This window comes from Taudactylus pleione, unplaced genomic scaffold, assembly GCF_031769625.1.
Source record: "Taudactylus pleione unplaced genomic scaffold, aTauple2 ptg002301l, whole genome shotgun sequence".
Lineage (NCBI taxonomy): Eukaryota > Metazoa > Chordata > Amphibia > Anura > Myobatrachidae > Taudactylus > Taudactylus pleione.
In genome coordinates, this window is record NW_028286692.1 from 6329 (window position 1) to 29772 (window position 23444).

A 23444-nucleotide genomic window follows, 5' to 3' on the forward strand; every position below is an offset into this window, starting at 1 on the left:
TATATGTGATGGTTACATCTGTGTGTGTCCCTTTCCCTGTACCCCTAGCTCCCCCTCTCTGTGTATCTCCCCTGTACCCCTCACATTACATGCTGCCTACCATTGTCCTATATGTGATGGTTACATCTGTGTGTCCCTTTCCCTGTACCCCTAGCTCCCCCTCTCTGTGTATCTCCCCTGTACCCCTCACATTACATGTTGCCTACCATTGTCCTATATGTGATGGTTACATCTGTGTGTGTCCCTTTCCCTGTACCCCTAGCTCCCCCTCTCTGTATATCTCCCCTGTACCCCTCACATTACATGCTGCCTACCATTGTCCTATATGTGATGGTTACATCTGTGTGTCCCTTTCCCTGTACCCCTAGCTCCCCCTCTCTGTGTATCTCCCCTGTACCCCTCACATTACATGCTGCCTACCATTGTCCTATATGTGATGGTTACATCTGTGTGTGTCCCTTTCCCTGTACCCCTAGCTCCCCCTCTCTGTGTATCTCCTGTACCCCTCACATTACATGCTGCCTACCATTGTCCTATATGTGATGGTTACATCTGTGTGTGTCCCTTTCCCTGTACCCCTAGCTCCCCCTCTCTGTGTATCTCCCCTGTACCCCTCACATTACATGCTGCCTACCATTGTCCTATATGTGATGGTTACATCTCTTGCCTTATTATTCTGATACCTGTTGTCTCAATGTTACATTTCTGTCTCCTGTCTCCTCCCAATTCCTCTCCTCATAACCCTCTACTGGATATTCATGTCCCCCCCTTTGTGCGTCCCTTTCTCTCTCCTCGTCTTTCTCCCCCAGTTGCCTCCCTGAAGGATCGGAGACAGAGTGCCAGTGCAGGTATCCCCCATACACCTCTCCCCAGCTCCGCTCTTTGCTGAACATTGCATGCTCTGTTGTATGTTCTCTCTGAACGCTGTCCTGGGCTGCCAGTCCTCTTCCTTCATTTAGACCCTCATATGAGGTAATAGCGTCACACGCAGGGGTCAGATAATGGGCTGTTCTCCACTCCGGGGCTAAACTATCTTCATGGAAAAGGTGGTCTCTCACTATTACCCTCACTACATCATCTCTATTACATGTACACAGCACACACTACATCATCTCTATTACATGTACACACCACACACTACATCATCTCTATTACATGTACACACCACATCATCATCTCTATTACATGTACACACCACACACTACATCATCTCTATTACATGTACACAGCACACACTACATCATCTCTATTACATGTACACAGCACACACTACATCATCTCTATTACATGTACACACCACACACTACATCATCTCTATTACATGTACACACCACACACTACATCATCTCTATTACATGTACACAGCACACACTACATCATCTCTATTACATGTACACACCACACACTACATCATCTCTATTACATGTACACACCACATCATCATCTCTATTACATGTACACACCACACACTACATCATCTCTATTACATGTACACAGCACACACTACATCATCTCTATTACATGTACACAGCACACACTACATCATCTCTATTACATGTACACACCACACACTACATCATCTCTATTACATGTACACACCACACACTACATCATCATCTCTATTACATGTACACACCACACACTACATCATCATCTCTATTACATGTACACAGCACACACTACATCATCTCTATTACATGTACACAGCACACACTACATCATCATCTCTATTACATGTACACAGCACACACTACATCATCTCTATTACATGTACACACCACACACTACATCATCTCTATTACATGTACACACCACATCATCATCTCTATTACATGTACACAGCACACACTACATCATCTCTATTACATGTACACACCACACACTACATCATCTCTATTACATGTACACACCACACACCACATCATCATCTCTATTACATGTACACAGCACACACTACATCATCATCTCTATTACATGTACACAGCACATACTACATCATCATCTCTATTACATGTACACAGCACACACTACATCATCATCTCTATTACATGTACACAGCACACACTACATCATCTCTATTACATGTACACACCACACACTACATCATCTCTATTACATGTACACACCACACACTACATCATCTCTATTACATGTACACACCACACACTACATCATCTCTATTACATGTACACACCACACACTACATCATCTCTATTACATGTACACAGCACATACTACATCATCATCTCTATTACATGTACACACCACACACCACATCATCATCTCTATTACATGTACACACCACACACTACATCATCATCTCTATTACATGTACACACCACACACTACATCATCATCTCTATTACATGTACACAGCACACACTACATCATCTCTATTACATGTACACACCACACACTACATCATCTCTATTACATGTACACACCACACACTACATCATCTCTATTACATGTACACAGCACACACTACATCATCTCTATTACATGTACACACCACACACCACATCATCATCTCTATTACATGTACACACCACACACCACATCATCCTCTCTATTACATGTACACACCACACACTACATCATCATCTCTATTACATGTACACAGCACACACTACATCATCTCTATTACATGTACACAGCACATACCACATCATCATCTCTATTACATGTACACACCACACATTACATCATCTCTATTACATGTACACAGCACACACTACATCATCATCTCTATTACATGTACACACCACACACTACATCATCATCTCTATTACATGTACACACCACACACTACATCATCTCTATTACATGTACACACCACATCATCATCTCTATTACATGTACACACCACACACTACATCATCTCTATTACATGTACACACCACACACTACATCATCTCTATTACATGTACACACCACACACTACATCATCTCTATTACATGTACACAGCACATACTACATCATCATCTCTATTACATGTACACACCACACACCACATCATCATCTCTATTACATGTACACACCACACACTACATCATCATCTCTATTACATGTACACACCACACACTACATCATCATCTCTATTACATGTACACAGCACACACTACATCATCTCTATTACATGTACACACCACACACTACATCATCTCTATTACATGTACACACCACACACTACATCATCTCTATTACATGTACACACCACACACTACATCATCTCTATTACATGTACACAGCACACACTACATCATCTCTATTACATGTACACACCACACACCACATCATCATCTCTATTACATGTACACACCACACACCACATCATCATCTCTATTACATGTACACACCACACACTACATCATCATCTCTATTACATGTACACAGCACACACTACATCATCTCTATTACATGTACACAGCACATACCACATCATCATCTCTATTACATGTACACACCACACATTACATCATCTCTATTACATGTACACAGCACACACTACATCATCATCTCTATTACATGTACACACCACACACTACATCATCATCTCTATTACATGTACACACCACACACTACATCATCTCTATTACATGTACACACCACATCATCATCTCTATTACATGTACACACCACACACTACATCATCTCTATTACATGTACACACCACACACTACATCATCTCTATTACATGTACACACCACACACTACATCATCTCTATTACATGTACACACCACACACCACATCATCATCTCTATTACATGTACACACCACACACCACATCATCATCTCTATTACATGTACACACCACACACTACATCATCATCTCTATTACATGTACACAGCACACACTACATCATCTCTATTACATGTACACAGCACATACCACATCATCATCTCTATTACATGTACACACCACACATTACATCATCTCTATTACATGTACACAGCACACACTACATCATCATCTCTATTACATGTACACACCACACACTACATCATCATCTCTATTACATGTACACACCACACACTACATCATCATCTCTATTACATGTACACAGCACACACCACATCATCATCTCTATTACATGTACACAGCACACACTACATCATCATCTCTATTACATGTACACAGCACACACTACATCATCTCTATTACATGTACACACCACACACTACATCATCTCTATTACATGTACACACCACACACTACATCATCATCTCTATTACATGTACACAGCACACACTACATCATCTCTATTACATGTACACAGCACACACTACATCATCATCTCTATTACATGTACACAGCACACACTACATCATCATCTCTATTACATGTACACAGCACATACTACATCATCATCTCTATTACATGTACACACCACACACTACATCATCATCTCTATTACATGTACACACCACACACTACATCATCTCTATTACATGTACACACCACACACTACATCATCATCTCTATTACTTGTACACACCACACACTACATCTTCTCTATTACATGTACACACCACGCACTACATCATCATCTCTATTACATGTACACACCACACACTACATCATCATCTCTATTACATGTACACAGCACACACTACATCATCTCTATTACATGTACACACCACACACTACATCATCTCTATTACATGTACACACCACATCATCATCTCTATTACATGTACACAGCACACACTACATCATCTCTATTACATGTACACACCACACACTACATCATCTCTATTACATGTACACACCACACACTACATCATCTCTATTACATGTACACACCACATCATCATCTCTATTACATGTACACACCACACACTACATCATCTCTATTACATGTACACACCACACACTACATCATCTCTATTACATGTACACACCACACACTACATCATCTCTATTACATGTACACACCACACACCACATCATCATCTCTATTACATGTACACACCACACACCACATCATCATCTCTATTACATGTACACACCACACACTACATCATCATCATCTCTATTACATGTACACAGCACATACCACATCATCATCTCTATTACATGTACACACCACACATTACATCATCTCTATTACATGTACACAGCACACACTACATCATCATCTCTATTACATGTACACACCACACACTACATCATCATCTCTATTACATGTACACACCACACACTACATCATCTCTATTACATGTACACACCACATCATCATCTCTATTACATGTACACACCACACACTACATCATCTCTATTACATGTACACACCACACACTACATCATCTCTATTACATGTACACACCACACACTACATCATCTCTATTACATGTACACACCACACACCACATCATCATCTCTATTACATGTACACACCACACACCACATCATCATCTCTATTACATGTACACACCACACACTACATCATCATCTCTATTACATGTACACAGCACACACTACATCATCTCTATTACATGTACACAGCACATACCACATCATCATCTCTATTACATGTACACACCACACATTACATCATCTCTATTACATGTACACAGCACACACTACATCATCATCTCTATTACATGTACACACCACACACTACATCATCATCTCTATTACATGTACACACCACACACTACATCATCATCTCTATTACATGTACACAGCACACACCACATCATCATCTCTATTACATGTACACAGCACACACTACATCATCATCTCTATTACATGTACACAGCACACACTACATCATCTCTATTACATGTACACACCACACACTACATCATCTCTATTACATGTACACACCACACACTACATCATCATCTCTATTACATGTACACAGCACACACTACATCATCTCTATTACATGTACACAGCACACACTACATCATCATCTCTATTACATGTACACAGCACACACTACATCATCATCTCTATTACATGTACACAGCACATACTACATCATCATCTCTATTACATGTACACACCACACACTACATCATCATCTCTATTACATGTACACACCACACACTACATCATCTCTATTACATGTACACACCACACACTACATCATCATCTCTATTACTTGTACACACCACACACTACATCATCTCTATTACATGTACACACCACACACTACATCATCATCTCTATTACATGTACACACCACACACTACATCGTCATCTCTATTACATGTACACAGCACACACTACATCATCTCTATTACATGTACACACCACACACTACATCATCTCTATTACATGTACACACCACATCATCATCTCTATTACATGTACACAGCACACACTACATCATCTCTATTACATGTACACACCACACACTACATCATCTCTATTACATGTACACACCACACACTACATCATCTCTATTACATGTACACACCACATCATCATCTCTATTACATGTACACACCACACACTACATCATCTCTATTACATGTACACACCACACACTACATCATCTCTATTACATGTACACACCACACACTACATCATCTCTATTACATGTACACACCACACACCACATCATCATCTCTATTACATGTACACACCACACACCACATCATCATCTCTATTACATGTACACACCACACACTACATCATCATCTCTATTACATGTACACACCACACACTACATCATCATCTCTATTACATGTACACAGCACATACCACATCATCATCTCTATTACATGTACACACCACACATTACATCATCTCTATTACATGTACACACCACACACTACATCATCATCTCTATTACATGTACACACCACACACTACATCATCATCTCTATTACATGTACACACCACACACTACATCATCTCTATTACATGTACACACCACATCATCATCTCTATTACATGTACACACCACACACTACATCATCTCTATTACATGTACACACCACACACTACATCATCTCTATTACATGTACACACCACACACTACATCATCTCTATTACATGTACACACCACACACTACATCATCTCTATTACATGTACACACCACACACCACATCATCATCTCTATTACATGTACACACCACACACCACATCATCTCTATTACATGTACACAGCACATACCACATCATCATCTCTATTACATGTACACACCACACATTACATCATCTCTATTACATGTACACAGCACACACTACATCATCATCTCTATTACATGTACACACCACACACTACATCATCATCTCTATTACATGTACACACCACACACTACATCATCATCTCTATTACATGTACACAGCACACACCACATCATCATCTCTATTACATGTACACAGCACACACTACATCATCATCTCTATTACATGTACACAGCACACACTACATCATCATCTCTATTACATGTACACACCACACACTACATCATCTCTATTACATGTACACACCACACACTACATCATCATCTCTATTACTTGTACACACCACACACTACATCATCTCTATTACATGTACACACCACACACTACATCATCATCTCTATTACATGTACACAGCACACACTACATCATCATCTCTATTACATGTACACAGCACACACTACATCATCATCTCTATTACATGTACACAGCACACACTACATCATCTCTATTACATGTACACAGCACATACCACATCATCATCTCTATTACATGTACACACCACACATTACATCATCTCTATTACATGTACACACCACACACTACATCATCATCTCTATTACATGTACACAGCACACACTACATCATCATCTCTATTACATGTACACAGCACACACTACATCATCATCTCTATTACATGTACACAGCACACACTACATCATCATCTCTATTACATGTACACAGCACACACTACATCATCATCTCTATTACTTGTACACAGCACACACTACATCATCTCTATTACATGTACACAGCACACACCACATCATCATCTCTATTACATGTACACACCACACATTACAGCATCTCTATTACATGTACACAGCACACACTACATCATCATCTCTATTACATGTACACACCACACACTACATCATCATCTCTATTACATGTACACACCACACATTACAGCATCTCTATTACATGTACACAGCACATACCACATCATCATCTCTATTACATGTACACACCACACATTACATCATCTCTATTACATGTACACACCACACACTACATCATCATCTCTATTACATGTACACAGCACACACTACATCATCATCTCTATTACATGTACACAGCACACACTACATCATCATCTCTATTACATGTACACAGCACACACTACATCATCATCTCTATTACATGTACACAGCACACACTACATCATCATCTCTATTACTTGTACACAGCACACACTACATCATCTCTATTACATGTACACAGCACACACCACATCATCATCTCTATTACATGTACACACCACACATTACAGCATCTCTATTACATGTACACAGCACACACTACATCATCATCTCTATTACATGTACACACCACACACTACATCATCATCTCTATTACATGTACACAGCACACACTACATCATCATCTCTATTACATGTACACAGCACACACTACATCATCATCTCTATTACTTGTACACAGCACACACTACAGCATCTCTATTACATGTACACACCACACATTACATCATCTCTATTACATGTACACAGCACATACTACAGCATCTCTATTACATGTACACAGCACATACTACATCATCATCTCTATTACATGTACACAGCACATACTACATCATCATCTCTATTACATGTACACAGCACACACTACATCATCTCTATTACATGTACACAGCACACACTACATCATCTCTATTACATGTACACACCACACACTACATCATCTCTATTACATGTACACACCACATCATCATCTCTATTACATGTACACAGCACACACTACATCATCATCTCTATTACATGTACACAGCACACACTACATCATCTCTATTACATGTACACAGCACATACCACATCATCATCTCTATTACATGTACACAGCACACACTACATCATCTCTATTACATGTACACAGCACATACCACATCATCATCTCTATTACATGTACACACCACACATTACATCATCTCTATTACATGTACACAGCACACACTACATCATCATCTCTATTACATGTATACAGCACACACTACATCATCTCTATTACATGTACACAGCACACACTACATCATCTCTATTACATGTACACAGCACACACTACAACATCATCTCTATTACATGTACACACCACACACTACATAATCTACAGATAAGACTAGGCACAAGTTTTTTCAGTTCACCTGTTTACTGGAAGTCCATGTGCTGGGCTCTTACCCTCTTTAGAACCCCACATGCTGGGCTCTTACCCTCTTTAGAACCCCACATGCTGGGCTCTTACCCGCTTTGGAACCCCACATGCTGGGCTCTTACCCTCTTTAGTGCACCACATTCTGGGCTCTTACCCGCTTTAGAACCCCACATGCTGGGCTCTTACCCGCTTTAGAACCCCACATGCTGGGCTCTTACCCTCCTTAGTACCCCACGTTCTCGGCTCTTACCCTCCTTAGTACCCCACTTTTTGGGCTCTTACCCTCTTTAGAACCCCATGTGCTGGGCTCTTACCCTCTTTAGAACCCCATGTGCTGGGCTCTTACCCTCTTTAGAACCCCATGTGCCGGGCTCTTACCCACTTTAGAACCCCATATGTTGAGCACTTATTCTCCTTGGAACCCCACATGTTGGACTTTTCTACTTCAGGGTCTATAGAAGGTCCACAGGAAACCTTGGGGTTTGACGAAGACATCCGGGCACCATGCAGTTAAATTTTTTCTCCCAGGATGCAACGGGACCTCCCTCTATACCCCGGGCCGGAGGCTCCTCAGTTTCGTCTGGTGCCCGGCTGGAGTCGGGTCACTGTATTGCAGTTGGACTGTTACGAACAGCCCTGAAAATGTCAAGTATTTTGTAAGTGCTGTCATCGTGAACAGTCCAGTTGAAGTTCACCCGGCCGCATCATCACACCGCTGGTGCTGAGATGCCGGTACTGATCCGTACCTCTCGGCGGGCCTCAGCGGTCTTGACTAGCAGGGACCCCGGAGGATTCGTAGACTGCGGCTGGACGCTACGGGGTGAAGGTAAGCGACATGTACTGCGGTGGTGCGTGCCGAGACGCCGTCTTTTTCCTCCAGGGTTGGGCTACACCGTGGGGATAACAGCAAGTGTGGCCAGGCACTGAGTCCTGCGTCCACACTAAGCCGCCTGGGACTTGGGACTGGAGTTCTGTGGAACACTCCGGCATCCCAGGGGTTAAGCGCTGGCCAGGGGAGGCAGCCTTCCCTGTCTAAAAGCCGGCTCCTCCCCGCTGCTGAACACGCCTTTATACTGCGGTCTGGCTTGATCTGTGACAGCTTCCTGTTTCCGGCTCCGCCTCCCCATGAGTTCTTCGCTGGTCATTCTCCTGGCTGTGTCGCTGATCTCCACTGGCGGTGCGGATACGGGTCCCCTACAGACCTCTCCTCTGGTTGGTGGTCAGTGTATGTAGCACTTTTGTCCTACTACACGCTAAGTCTCTGTAGTTGACTTAAGGAAGTGCCATTAAGTTCAGGTATTGTTATTTTCTGCATTTGTTTGTGACTGCCATAAGCACGGGTGTGGTGCGGGTGTGGCACAAGTCACAGCTGAGACTCAGGACCTCATTCAGAGCCACTCGAAAAATGCAAGCGCTTGCTCTGAATGAGGGCGGCTGCTTCTATCTCCAGCCTCCTGGCCGCTCGCTAGGCTGTGGGTGACAACCCACAGCTTTAGGGAGCCGCCAGGTTGATGGTCAAGACCATCGCGACCATTGGGGCTTGCGACGAGACCTTTGTGGTAGGGTCTTGTCTACCGCAAGCCCCAGTGAGCTTTCGGCTCTATTAGAGCCGGTATCTCACGAGTGATGTCAGTGGGGCCGCCCCCAAACGGCAGGTGTTCCGTCAGGAACGCCTCCGTTTGGCCAGCCACCCCGCCTACAAAATGGTGCGAGCTGTCGATCACCATCGACAGCCGCCCCTTTTGTAGTGAACCCCGGAGCGAGAGAATTTCTCTCTCCCTCCGGGGCTTGTGCACGCGCAGTGCGGCCGCTGCGCGTATGCAGGGCCTCAAAAAGCGAGCGTGTCTGAAAGAGACCCCCATCCTCTGGTAAGTGTACCTCTTTACTATTTCTGGTAGTGAGAGTGATATGACTAAGTTAACCCTTATTGAACTGCTCTGTAAAAAATGTACAGCGGTGTTGGGGCAGGGGACATAGCCTCTGACGAGTTGTGTTTCCAGTGTTACACTGCCCCGGGTCCTTCTGAGGCTTCTGCCGTTCAGCAGGAGCCGCCATGGGAGTGCTTTGCAAAAGCACTAACAAGCATTGCAGGGCGGTTAGCAGGCCCTCCTATGGGTCCATAGTTCAGTTTTCAACAACAGCACCTTTTGTCAGTGCAAAAATCTGCTGCAACCTCCTACACCTTCACAGGCGTTGCCCCCTCAGTGGGTTAATACAGTTCCTGCTATAGGCGACTTGAGATACACCAGCAGGACGCACCTATCAGCAGACCAGCTAAAAGGGTCTTGCTATCCTCGCAATCTACTGTATGGGATGATGATGATGATGATGTGTCATCTGATGATGGACTGCTTCTGGATGAGTCTGACACTGAGCTACCTTCTCTGGAGGCGGGGGTCAAGTCTAATATATATATATTCCAGGTCTAATACAAGCTGTAAAATCTGCCCTGATCATTGAGGAGGATGAGCCTCCTCTGCGCCTAAATCTAGGCACGCATATTTCATGGAAGAAAAGGTGACTGAGGCTATATTACCATTGTCTGACCAATTGGTGAATGTCTTGGCGGTAGCTTGGAAAACGCCTGGAAAGTGGCGTCAACCACAGAAGCGTCTAGTCTCAGCTTACCCTTTTACTGAGCATTATTTCTCCAAATGGGAGACTCCTCTGGTGGTGGATTCCCATGTCACGTGTTTGGTAAGAAGCGCAACGCTTCCTATGCCTTCCATGTCGTCCCTGAAGGATGTTACAGATAGGAAGGTAGAGATCTGCCTTAAATCTGTTTATGCCCTTTCAGGGGCTGCGTGCAGACCAGATATGGCCATTTGCTGGGTGGCTCGGGCCATGGAATGTTGGGCTAATAGCCTTGAAACATCCTTTGCCTCTAATGTTACCAGGGAACAGCTGAATATGGTGGGAAATCTCCAAGATTCTGCTACCTATATAAATAAGGCAGCTTTGGATATTGGCCTACTAAATACCAGGGTTTCTTTGGCGGTCATTGCGGCTCGCCGTTCTCTGTGGCTCCGTTCTTGGAGAGCTGATGCAGAATCCAAGAAGGGGTTGGAATGGTTGCCTGATGACGGTAAAGTCTTGTTTGGCTCTGATCTGGACAAGATTGTGAATACTTTAGCAGCAGCTAAGTTGTCTTGTCTGCCTTCTGCTCCGGCTTCATGGGGGGTTCAGACTCCGTCCTCTCGGACCTTTCGGCCCCAGGTAAGGCTAGAACTCAGTCCTTTACCAGGCCATCTACCACCAAGAAATCTGCCAGGCCTAAGAAGCAGCTCTGGAGTACCAGACGTCCGACTGCCAAGCCTGATGACAAGCCCTCCGCTTGACGGGACGGGCCTCCTCCTGGGGAGGCCGAGTTCTTCAGTTAGCCCAGTACTGGTGTCAAACTACCACAGATTCCTGGTTGAAGGAAGTGGTCTTTCTGGGGTACGCCCTCTTTCCACAGAAGGCCTCCCGATCAATTCTTTTGCACAGGTCTTCCGAAAAACTCAGATAAGGCTGTGGCTATTCAGGAGATGATACAATCCATGCTGTAGACAGGGGTCATTGTACCGGTCCTGTTGTCACAAAGAGGAACAGGGTATTATTCCAGTCTTTTTTTAGTCCAGAAGCTAAATGGTTTTTACCGTCCTATTCTTAATCTCAGGTCCCTGAACAAATTCCTCAGGGTACCCAGGTTCGGAATGGAGACCCTACGCTCAGTTATACTGGCTATGGTACCTGGGGATTTTATGGTATCCCTGGATATTCAGGATGCATACCTGCATATTCCGATTGTTTCAGCTCACCAATGTTTTCTCAGGTTCGCTGTGTCACAACAACATTTCCAGTTTCAGGCTCTGCCGTTTGGCCTTGCAACTGCACATCGGGTGTTTACAAAGGTCATGGCGGTAATGACAGCCCATCTGCAGCTGCAGGGGATCCACCTGTTACCATACCTGGACGACCTCTTGCTACTAGCAGGGTCCTCGAAGGTACTTCACCACCACCTGCAGCTAACGATATTTGTGCTCCAGGTACACGGGTGGTTGATAAATTGGAAAAAGTTCTCACTGATTCCGTCTCAAAGGATGCTCCATCTGGGAGCCTGGTTGGATTCACAACAGCAAAGGATTTTTCTGACAGCAGAAAAGATCTCCACTTTGCAGACACGTGTACGCAGATGCCTTCACAATTGCCGAGTGTCAGTCCACTCAGCAATGCAGTTACTGGGATCCACGGTGTCGACGTTCGACATGGTGGAGTATGCTGTTTCATTCCTGGCCTCTGCAGCTATTGATCCTCTCCAAGTGGGACAAATTTCCCCATCATATACGGACTCAAATGATGGTGCTCTCTCCGGAGGTACGCCTGCCGCTGACCGGTGGGTACAGACTGCTCACCTCACCAAGGGGCGTCCATTTTGAATCTTGGACTGGGTCTTTCTAACGTCGGATGCCAGTCTTCGGGGCTGGGGCGCAGTGATGGGTCCACACTCCTATTAGGGAAGGTGGACCGCAGAGAAATATGCGTTTCCAGTCAATATATTGGAACTGCGGGCAGTCTTCAGGGTTTTGCAGCAAGCCAGGCTGTTGCTTTGCAGAAAACCTGTGCAAGTATAGTCAGACAGTGCCTTATCTAAACCGTCAAGGAGGAACTCTAAGTCAGGCGGCAATGACATGGGCGGAAGCCCATCTACCAGCCATATCGGCGGTGTTTTTTCCAGGAGTGCTGAATTGGGAAGCGGACCTCCTCAGCCGTCACAACGTGCATCCAGGGGAATGGTCTCTTCACCAAGAAGTGGACCTCATGGCCTCTCGACTAAATCACAAGCTGCTTCAGTACAGGTCCAGGACAAGAGACACCACTGCTCTCTTGGTGGACGATCTGTCAGTCAAGTGAACTTTCCAGTTTGCGTACCTGTTTCCTCCAATCTCCCTCCTTCTTCGAGTAGTTCGGAAGTTCAAACAAGAGGGAGGCATGGTCCTGCTGGTGGCTCCAGCGTGGCCCCGACGTCCATGGTACTCAGATCTTCGGAGTCTCTCCATCGACACTCCGTGGCTGTTGCCTCAACATCTGGACCTGTTATCTCCGGTTCCATGCCTCTACCCAGATCTGCGTCGTCTGTCTTTGACGGCATGGCTCTTGAGACATCCCTCTTAAGGTCCAAGGGTTTTTCCGGCTCTGTGGTTGACACCATGCTCAGAGCACGTAAACCTGCTTATGCTAGAATTTATCACAGGGTGTGGCATACCTATTTTGAATGGCGTCGTCCAAAAAGTTGTGACCCCCAAGTGTTTAGGATACCCAGTGTTGGCTTTCCTGCAGGTGGGTTTGGACCTTGATCTCCTCCTTGCTACACTGAAGGTTCATAACTCAGCCCTTTCAGTGTGGTTCCAGTGAAGGATTGCTCCTCTTCCTGACATCTGCACTTTTTTGCAGGAGGTCCTTCGTATCCAGCCTCCCTTTGTCCCTCCTGTAGCGCCTTGGGATTTGGCTGTTGTCCTTAAGGCTCTCCAGAGCCCTCCGTTTGAACCACTGAGCTCAGTGGATCTCAAATGGCTTACTGCCATGACTGTTTTTCTTCTGAATAGGAAAAAAGAACAAGGATGTCCTCTTTGTTGGCGCACTAATAAATCCTTATAAAATATAACTTTTATTTTAATTGTTTAACAATTAAAATAAAAGTTATATTTTATAAGGATTTATTAGTGCGCCAACAAAGAGGACATCCTTGTTCTCTTTTTTCCTATTCAATTGTTCAGTGTCCCTAGGGAACGCCCCCAACTACTCTATCAATATCATAATTGGTGATTTGAAATTTGGGGTTTCTCTTTCTTTTTTGGTTTATGATCCAATAATGTATTGACTAGTGCAGAAGTTTCCCATTTCCCCGTTTCCTTTTATTGTTCTGTTTTTCTTCTGGCCATTGCTTCTGCCAGAAGAGTTTCTGATTTATGGGCTCTCTTGTCGTTCCCCATTTCTAGTTTTTCATAGGGACAGGGCAGTGCTTCGAACTCGCCCTGGGTTCCTTCCTAAGGTGGTATCTAGTTTCCAAATTAATGAAGAAATTATTGTGCCGGCCTTTAATTCCTCAGACCTCTCTGCAGGGGAGGCCTCATTGGATGTGGTATGTGCCCTCAGGATTTATGTGGATCGTACCAGTTCTCTTTGGAAATCGGACTTGTTTATTTTTTATGGTTTCCACAAGAGGATGGCCACCAATAAACAAACTTTGGCTAGATGGCTTTTTCTACGAGGTCCACAGGGCACCCGCCCTGACACACCTGTGCTTCAGATGGGCTTCGCTCTGGTCACTGGTTTTCCATCTCCTTTGGTGTGAGAATGTGATTCTAATGTGTTCCAGACTTCCTTCTCTCTTTTATCCTCCTTGGCTTGCTACGTAACTGACGAGCCTCCGGCCCAGGGGCGGGGTATAGAGGGAGGCCCCGTTGCATCATGGGAGAAAAAATTTAACTGCATGGTGCCCGGATGTCTTAATCACCTATACCCCAAGATTTCCTGTGGACCCTATGGACCTTGTAGAAAAAGAGATAACAAGGGTAAGTTCTTACCATACCGTATCTCTACTTTTTTTCTCCTTAGAACCTGACAAGCTAGCCTCTTACCCTCCTTAGAACCCCACATGTTGGGCTTTTTTTTTCTCCTTCAAACCCCACATGCTGGCCTAACACCAAATTAGAATCCCACATGCTGGGCTCTTATCCTTCTTTAGAACCCCACATGCTGGGCGCTTTTATTCCTTAGAATCTCACATTTTGGGCTCTTGCCTTCCTTTAACCCTACATGCTGGACTCGTACCCTTCTTTAGAACCACGCATGCTGGGTTATTAACCTCTTTAGCCCCAATATGCTGGGCTTAGCACCCCTCATGCTGGGGTCTTTTCTTCCTTAGAACCCCACATGCTGGTCTCTTATTATTCTTAGAACCCGACATGCTGGCTTGAAACTCTGTAGAATACCACATTTTGGGCTTTAATCCTCCTTAGAACACCACATGCTGGGCTCTTTCCCTCCTTAGAACCTGACATGCTGGCTCTTTATCCTCCTTAGAAACCTACATGCTGGCCTATTACCCTCTTTAGAATCCCACATGTTGATATTTTATCTATCTTAGAACCTCACATGCTAGACCCTCCTTAGAACTCTACATGCTGGCCTATTACCTCCATAGAACCCACATGACTGTCTCTTACCCTCCTTAGAACCCCACATGCCGGCCTCTTACCCTCCTTAGAACCCCCACATGCCGGCCTCTTACCCTCCTTAGAACCCCCACATGCCGGCCTGTTACCCTCTTTAGAACCCCACAAGATGGCCTTTTACCTTCCCTAGAACTCCACATGCCGGCCTCTTACCCTCCTTAGAGCTCTGCATGCCGGCCTCTTACCCTCCTTAGAACCCCACATAAAAGCAATGATACAGCCAGGGTCTCATAGCTGTCAGGGACTTTCCTCTCCATTTACACCACAACATGAACTTGTAACAAGATCTCCACATTAGAAGGATAATTCCTATAGCTGCTTATAGGAAGCCCATATTCCTGCTGCTGAATTCTATGTTTTATCTTCAGCTGCTGACTCTGTGCTCTATATATGACTTATTCACCCTTCTCTGTGCCCTCAGTGCCCTCAGCTAGTATGACCCGGCTTGCCCGTTCCCGCACAGCATCTCTCACCAGCGCTAGTTCAGTGGATGGAAGTCGACCTCGGCCTTGCACTCAGTCAGAAAGCAGCGAGGGCATCGGGCAGATCAACCACACCATGGAAGTGTCCTGCTGAATGCTTGGAGACCAGCACCTTATCCTCTACTCTACCCTCCTCTTCCCCACCCATTACCCATCTCTTCTTTACTGGTTTTTCTTCCTGCATCCCACCCCTTTAAACAGCGTCTGGCGTTTCTTGGGGAACCAAAAACCAGAGTGACCGTATTCATCTTGCATCTGATGTGTGCTCTCCAGCTCCCCATTATGATTTCCTGTGAGATCAGTAGGGTCAGTGGTGACTGTACAGAACAATGGGGGAGGGCAGTCATTTCCTTCTATAGACATGTGATGGTATCTGAGCTGGAAGCTGTAGCTGGGCACAGGGGTGACTGTACAGAGTAAGGGGGTAGTGCAGTCATTCTCCTCTATAGATGTGATGGTATCTGAGCTGGACGCTGTAGCTGGGCACAGGGTTGACTGTACAGAGTAAGGGCATAGTACAGTTATTCTCCTCTATAGACATGTGATGGTATCTGAGCTGGAAGCTGTAGCTGGGCACAGGGGTGACTGTACAGAGTAAGGGGGTAGTACAGTAATTCTCCTCTATAGACATGTGATGGTATCTGAGCTGTAGCTGGGCACAGGGTTGACTGTACAGAGTAATGGGGTAGTACAGTAATTCTCCTCTATAGACATGTGGTGGTATCTGAGCTGTAGCTGGGCACAGGGGTGACTGTACAGAGTAATGGGGTAGTACAGTAATTCTCCTCTATAGACATGTGGTGGTATCTGAGCTGGGAGCTGTAGCTGGGCACAGGGGTGACTGTACAGAATAAGGGGGTAGTACAGTCATTCACCTCTATAGATGTGTGGTGGTATCTGAGCTGGAAGCTGTAGCTGGGCACAGGTGTGACTGTACAGACTAATGGGGTAGTACAGTCATCTCTATAGACATGTAATGGTATCTGAGCTGGAAGCTGTAGCTGGGCACAGGTGTGACTGTACAGAGTAAGGGGGTAGTACAGTCATTCTCTATAGACATGTAATGGTATCTGAGCTGGAAGCTGTAGCTGGGCACAGGGGTGACTGTACAGAGTAAGGGGGTAATACAGTCATTCTCCTCTATAGACATGTGATGGTATCTGAGCTGGAAGCTGTAGCTGGGCACAGGTGTGACTGTACAGAGTAAGGGGGTAGTACAGTCATTCTCTATAGACATGTAATGGTATCTGAGCTGGAAGCTGTAGCTGGGCACAGGGGTGACTGTACAGAATAATGGGGTAGTACGGTCATTCTCCTCTATAGACATATGTGGTGGTATCTGAGCTGGAAGCTGTAGCTGGGCACAGGGGTGACTGTACAGAATAAGGGGGTAGTACAGTCATTCACCTCTATAGATGTGTGGTGGTATCTGAGCTGGAAGCTGTAGCTGGGCACAGGTGTGACTGTACAGACTAATGGGGTAGTACAGTCATCTCTATAGACATGTAATGGTATCTGAGCTGGAAGCTGTAGCTGGGCACAGGTGTGACTGTACAGAGTAAGGGGGTAGTACAGTCATTCTCTATAGACATGTAATGGTATCTGAGCTGGAAGCTGTAGCTGGGCACAGGGGTGACTGTACAGAGTAAGGGGGTAATACAGTCATTCTCCTCTATAGACATGTGATGGTATCTGAGCTGGAAGCTGTAGCTGGGCACAGGTGTGACTGTACAGAGTAAGGGGGTAGTACAGTCATTCTCTATAGACATGTAATGGTATCTGAGCTGGAAGCTGTAGCTGGGCACAGGGGTGACTGTACAGAATAATGGGGTAGTACGGTCATTCTCCTCTATAGACATGTGATGGTATCTGAGCTGGAAGCTGTAGCTGGGCACAGGGGTGACTGTACAGAGTAAGGGGGTAGTACAGTAATTCTCCTCTATAGACATGTGATGGTATCTGAGCTGTAGCTGGGCACAGGGTTGACTGTACAGAGTAATGGGGTAGTACAGTAATTCTCCTCTATAGACATGTGGTGGTATCTGAGCTGTAGCTGGGCACAGGGGTGACTGTACAGAGTAATGGGGTAGTACAGTAATTCTCCTCTATAGACATGTGGTGGTATCTGAGCTGGAAGCTGTAGCTGGGCACAAGGGTGACTGTACAGAATAACGGGGTAGTACGGTCATTCTCCTCTATAGACATGTGATGGTATCTGAGCTGGAAGCTGTAGCTGGGCACAGGTGTGACTGTACAGACTAATGGGGTAGTACAGTCATCTCTATAGACATGTGGTGGTATCTGAGCTGGGAGCTGTAGCTGGGCACAGGGGTGACTGTACAGAATAAGGGGGTAGTACAGTCATTCTCTATAGACATGTAATGGTATCTGAGCTGGAAGCTGTAGCTGGGCACAAGGGTGACTGTACAGAATAACGGGGTAGTACGGTCATTCTCCTCTATAGACATGTAATGGTATCTGAGCTGGAAGCTGTAGCTGGGCACAGGGGTGACTGTACAGAATAATGGGGTAGTACGGTCATTCTCCTCTATAGACATATGTGGTGGTATCTGAGCTGTAGCTGGGCACAGGGGAGACTTCTCCAGCGTTAGTTTAGAGATCTGAAGGTCTGTGGAGCAGAGATGATCTACATGTCTACTGCCTACCAAATACCAGCAAGGGACGAATGTTATTGTGGACAATGATGGTACCGTAGAGAGCTGGGTGCAGCTGAAAGGTTGAGTCGATTAGAGATAGTTACATACACAAAAGGGTCGTGTTATAAAATGTTACGTTCATGTTGAGTAATTTATAGTCCTGCAGGGAGGACTTAGGTGGATCTGGAGTAGGGATCTATGAGAAGTGCTGGGTGGCAGCGTTGCACAGCAGAGAATCTCTGGCCAGCCAGAGGACCATGCGGGCAATGCCATGTGGTAATCGGTGATACCGTGGCTTCAGCATGAGAGGAGCCACACAGGAGTACAGAACAGAGGGGTTCATCCGTGTAGATGAGACATTCCCTACAGCCGTGTCCTGTCTCCTCCACTCCCTCATCTCTGTCTCTCCCCTTCCCCATCGCTCATCATCTGCGTGTTACCCCCCAATCTATACATAGTACATCTAGGCGTGTGCACTCCCCACTTACCTGTCTGTGTGCGCAGTGATTCTGTAATCATATATGTTATATTTAGGGATACGTGTCTATTGCGGTGGTGGATGCTTCTAGTTGCATCATTACTGATCCTCCATGACAGTAATGGAAGAATTCAACAAATCTCAATAAAATACTAAAATCTTTACATTGCCTCGATCTCTGCTCCGGTCTAACATGAGTGTGAAGTGACGTAACGCGGGAATGATTGGAGAGAAGTGTGGTCGGGTATAGTCACAGTAAAGATGGTGCCTGAGCTCCCCAGGAATAATGACCACTGTACGGGATATGTTCATTCACAATACATAAAGGTTATAGCTATAGGTTATAACGTCACTGTAACTTCACCCAAGTAGACAGTAAGCAATCTGAGTGGGGCTACCGGATAACCGCAGGGGAGAAAGACTCATGGCTGCAAGCCATCATTTACACGGTTTAGTCAGGATTGTCTGAGGACATCATCGGGTCTAGGGTTTGCCTCAGTCTGCAGCCTGATCCGGGGCCACGGGGATTCCGGTGCTCAGAATGCCGGTGCCTGAGGCACTAGGGAGAGGGTTAGGTTTAGGCACTGGGAGGGTTAAGGACTAAGGGGGGGTGGTTAGCTTTAAGCATCGGGGAGGGTTAGGCACTAAGGGGGGAGGGTTAGGGTGCGGGGAGGAGAGGGGGAGGGTTAGGTTTAGGCATTGGGGAGGGTTAAGTTTAGGCACTGGGGAGAGTTAGGGTAGGGAGAGGGTTAGCTTTAAGCATCGGGGAGGGAGGGTTAGGCACTAAGGGGGTAGGGTTAGGTTTAGGCACTGGGGAGAGTTAGGGTAGGGAGAGGGTTAGCTTTAAGCATCGGGGAGGGAGGGTTAGACACTAAGGGGGAGGGTTAGGGTGCTGGGAGGAGAGGTCGAGGGTTAGGATACCGACTGACGGGTGTTAGTACCCTGTCGGGATGCCGGCGTTGGAATTCTGACAGTCAGTATCCTGAGCGCTTGCATACCGTAACCATCCCCCTGATCCTTATGATAGTTAATAGGGATTGCTACACTTAAGTCCGTTGGATAGTTCTGCCATTCCTCATGGGTTGCCACCATGTCACTGGTCTGTGGGCGTCCTACGATCGGCAGCAGCTACAGACATTTCTCCGGATCATCCCGCTTGTGGCTGGGCACATCCTAGCATTGCAGTGGCCAGTAACAGGCAGCCCTTTAGGCTACTACTTTATGCTGCTTCTCTGCGTTCTCTATGCCTAAGTACAGCTCCTTAATGCCTGGATGTTCTATTTATTCCTGGTTACCAGTTCTCCCAGTCAGAGGGGGATCTCCGGCCTGTAATGCTCCCCCTCTCCGTTCATATTGTTTCTCCTCTTTTTGGGGCAGTTGTGGGTCCGTGACTGTGTAGTTGCTAATTTGCCCGTAGTTACCTGCATTGTGCACAATATCCTGCAGGCACGGCCCTCCTGCTCTTCCGATGCTTTGGTGACTTTGGAACCCATTTATTAATCGTATTTGCAATGCGGTGTGCGCATGACATTACCATCAATGATCTCATGGCAAGATGCAGTCATACAGGTGGAACGTATCCGGCACATGCAGGGACAGGGGCTCCGATAGGATGTGCCCGGAGTGCTGCCGGGGCTATTGCACATGTGCGGCCACATTGCCGGTGGAGGTTTCCAGGGGAACCCTCTCCCGGCTAATTATATGAAGTGTATCCCATAGGTTACAACAGGCTAATGCCAGCCTCAGATGACGAGCTGCGGGGGCCGATCACCAGAATGCATTGTACACCTAAGGGAATTGCGGCTGCCGGTGGGAATGGAGGGATCACATCCGGTATCTGAGATATCTGGTCCCTATGTCCTACATCTGGGTACACTTACCCATTTTTGGGGGTTAACCACAAATATTGTTTTCAGGGATTAAACCACAAATATACAATGATATTTGGGAAATTAAAGACAATGGGGCCCAGTTAAGTTTACATATAAAAAAAAAGAAAACCTCATACAAAAGCTGTAAAGTTGAAATATATGTGAAATACAAATGTATACTAGTGACAAATAGTATCAGCTGGATGGACACAAGAAAAAGGAGGACAGAGAGGTAATACCCTTATACATACCCATACAAAGAGAGCTTATTATATATATATATATATATATATATATATAACTCTCCAAGATCCGGCACTCAAAGGTATATTGTATAACTGGACCGGGTGCCCTCCTCACTGTGACCTCCAAACGGGGATACACTGACACATACTCCAACCAATGGCGGCACTCCGGATAACAAACAATACGGACACTTAGCTGGTTTCAGCGCCTTTAATCAGCGCTTTTATCAAGCATATACAGTAATACAAAAGTGAATAACAGACTTAAATAGCTCACCACCCAGCAGGCCAAACCTCCGATGTAGCACACGTGCGCTGCCAGACAGCAGTCGCACAGGACATGACGTCATGGTCAGCCGCTGGTGTAACCATAGTGATGTGAATGCACACTAATACTCACTGTGACTGCTCATCAAATGATCATAAGATAAAAGCAAACTCTGTGTCAAAACCGCTAAGCGGCCTGAAACAGAATATGCACCATTAAGTGAAAATGAATGAAAACACCAATACTCTAAAACTTACTCTCGGCAGACTGCCGTAATTATGCTAAAAGCACCATGACCACTACCTACACCTATACATACATGACCGACAACATCAACACGACGTACCTTAACATATATGACATTGGACACATAAAACGATATCAATTTACAATGTACAACCAAATATTAATGCACACAATAAACAGACGAACAGCAGCAGATATGTACCCACCTTGTATCAACCCACAAAAAACTTGTTATGACTATATTCAGGCCCAAAAATTAACAAAGACTACGCTAAGATGTAAAATAGTGTCCGAACATATCAAACAGCCCCCTTGGGAGCAATAATCTATTAACCGCTACGGCAAGCACCACTAACTGTTAAATGATAGACTCTATAGCTGTTTATACAAAGCATTGAAGACCTAAAGTCTCATTCAAACCACGAGGAGCCAATGTCTCTAACCTCATGATCCAATTGGCTTCACACTGTAACAGTTTCTTGCCACGATCACCACCTCTCTGTAGAGGAGGCACATGGTCAATAATGCGATAGCGTAACGTCGCAATGCTATGTTTGGCCTCAGAAAAATGTCTGGCTACAGGCTGTTCACTGGTGCCGCTAACAAT

At 45.2% G+C, this 23444-nt stretch overlaps 1 long non-coding RNA gene across 1 annotated transcript; it reads left to right on the top strand.

The window, feature by feature from the left end:
* The first annotated feature begins 511 nt into the window (after nucleotides 1–511).
* On the top strand, nucleotides 512–20371 carry LOC148431390 (uncharacterized). Its single transcript, XR_015877182.1, has 2 exons — nucleotides 512–848; nucleotides 17012–20371. It is a non-coding gene; the product is annotated as an uncharacterized LOC148431390 (long non-coding RNA).
* Nucleotides 20372–23444: the final 3073 nt, after the last annotated feature.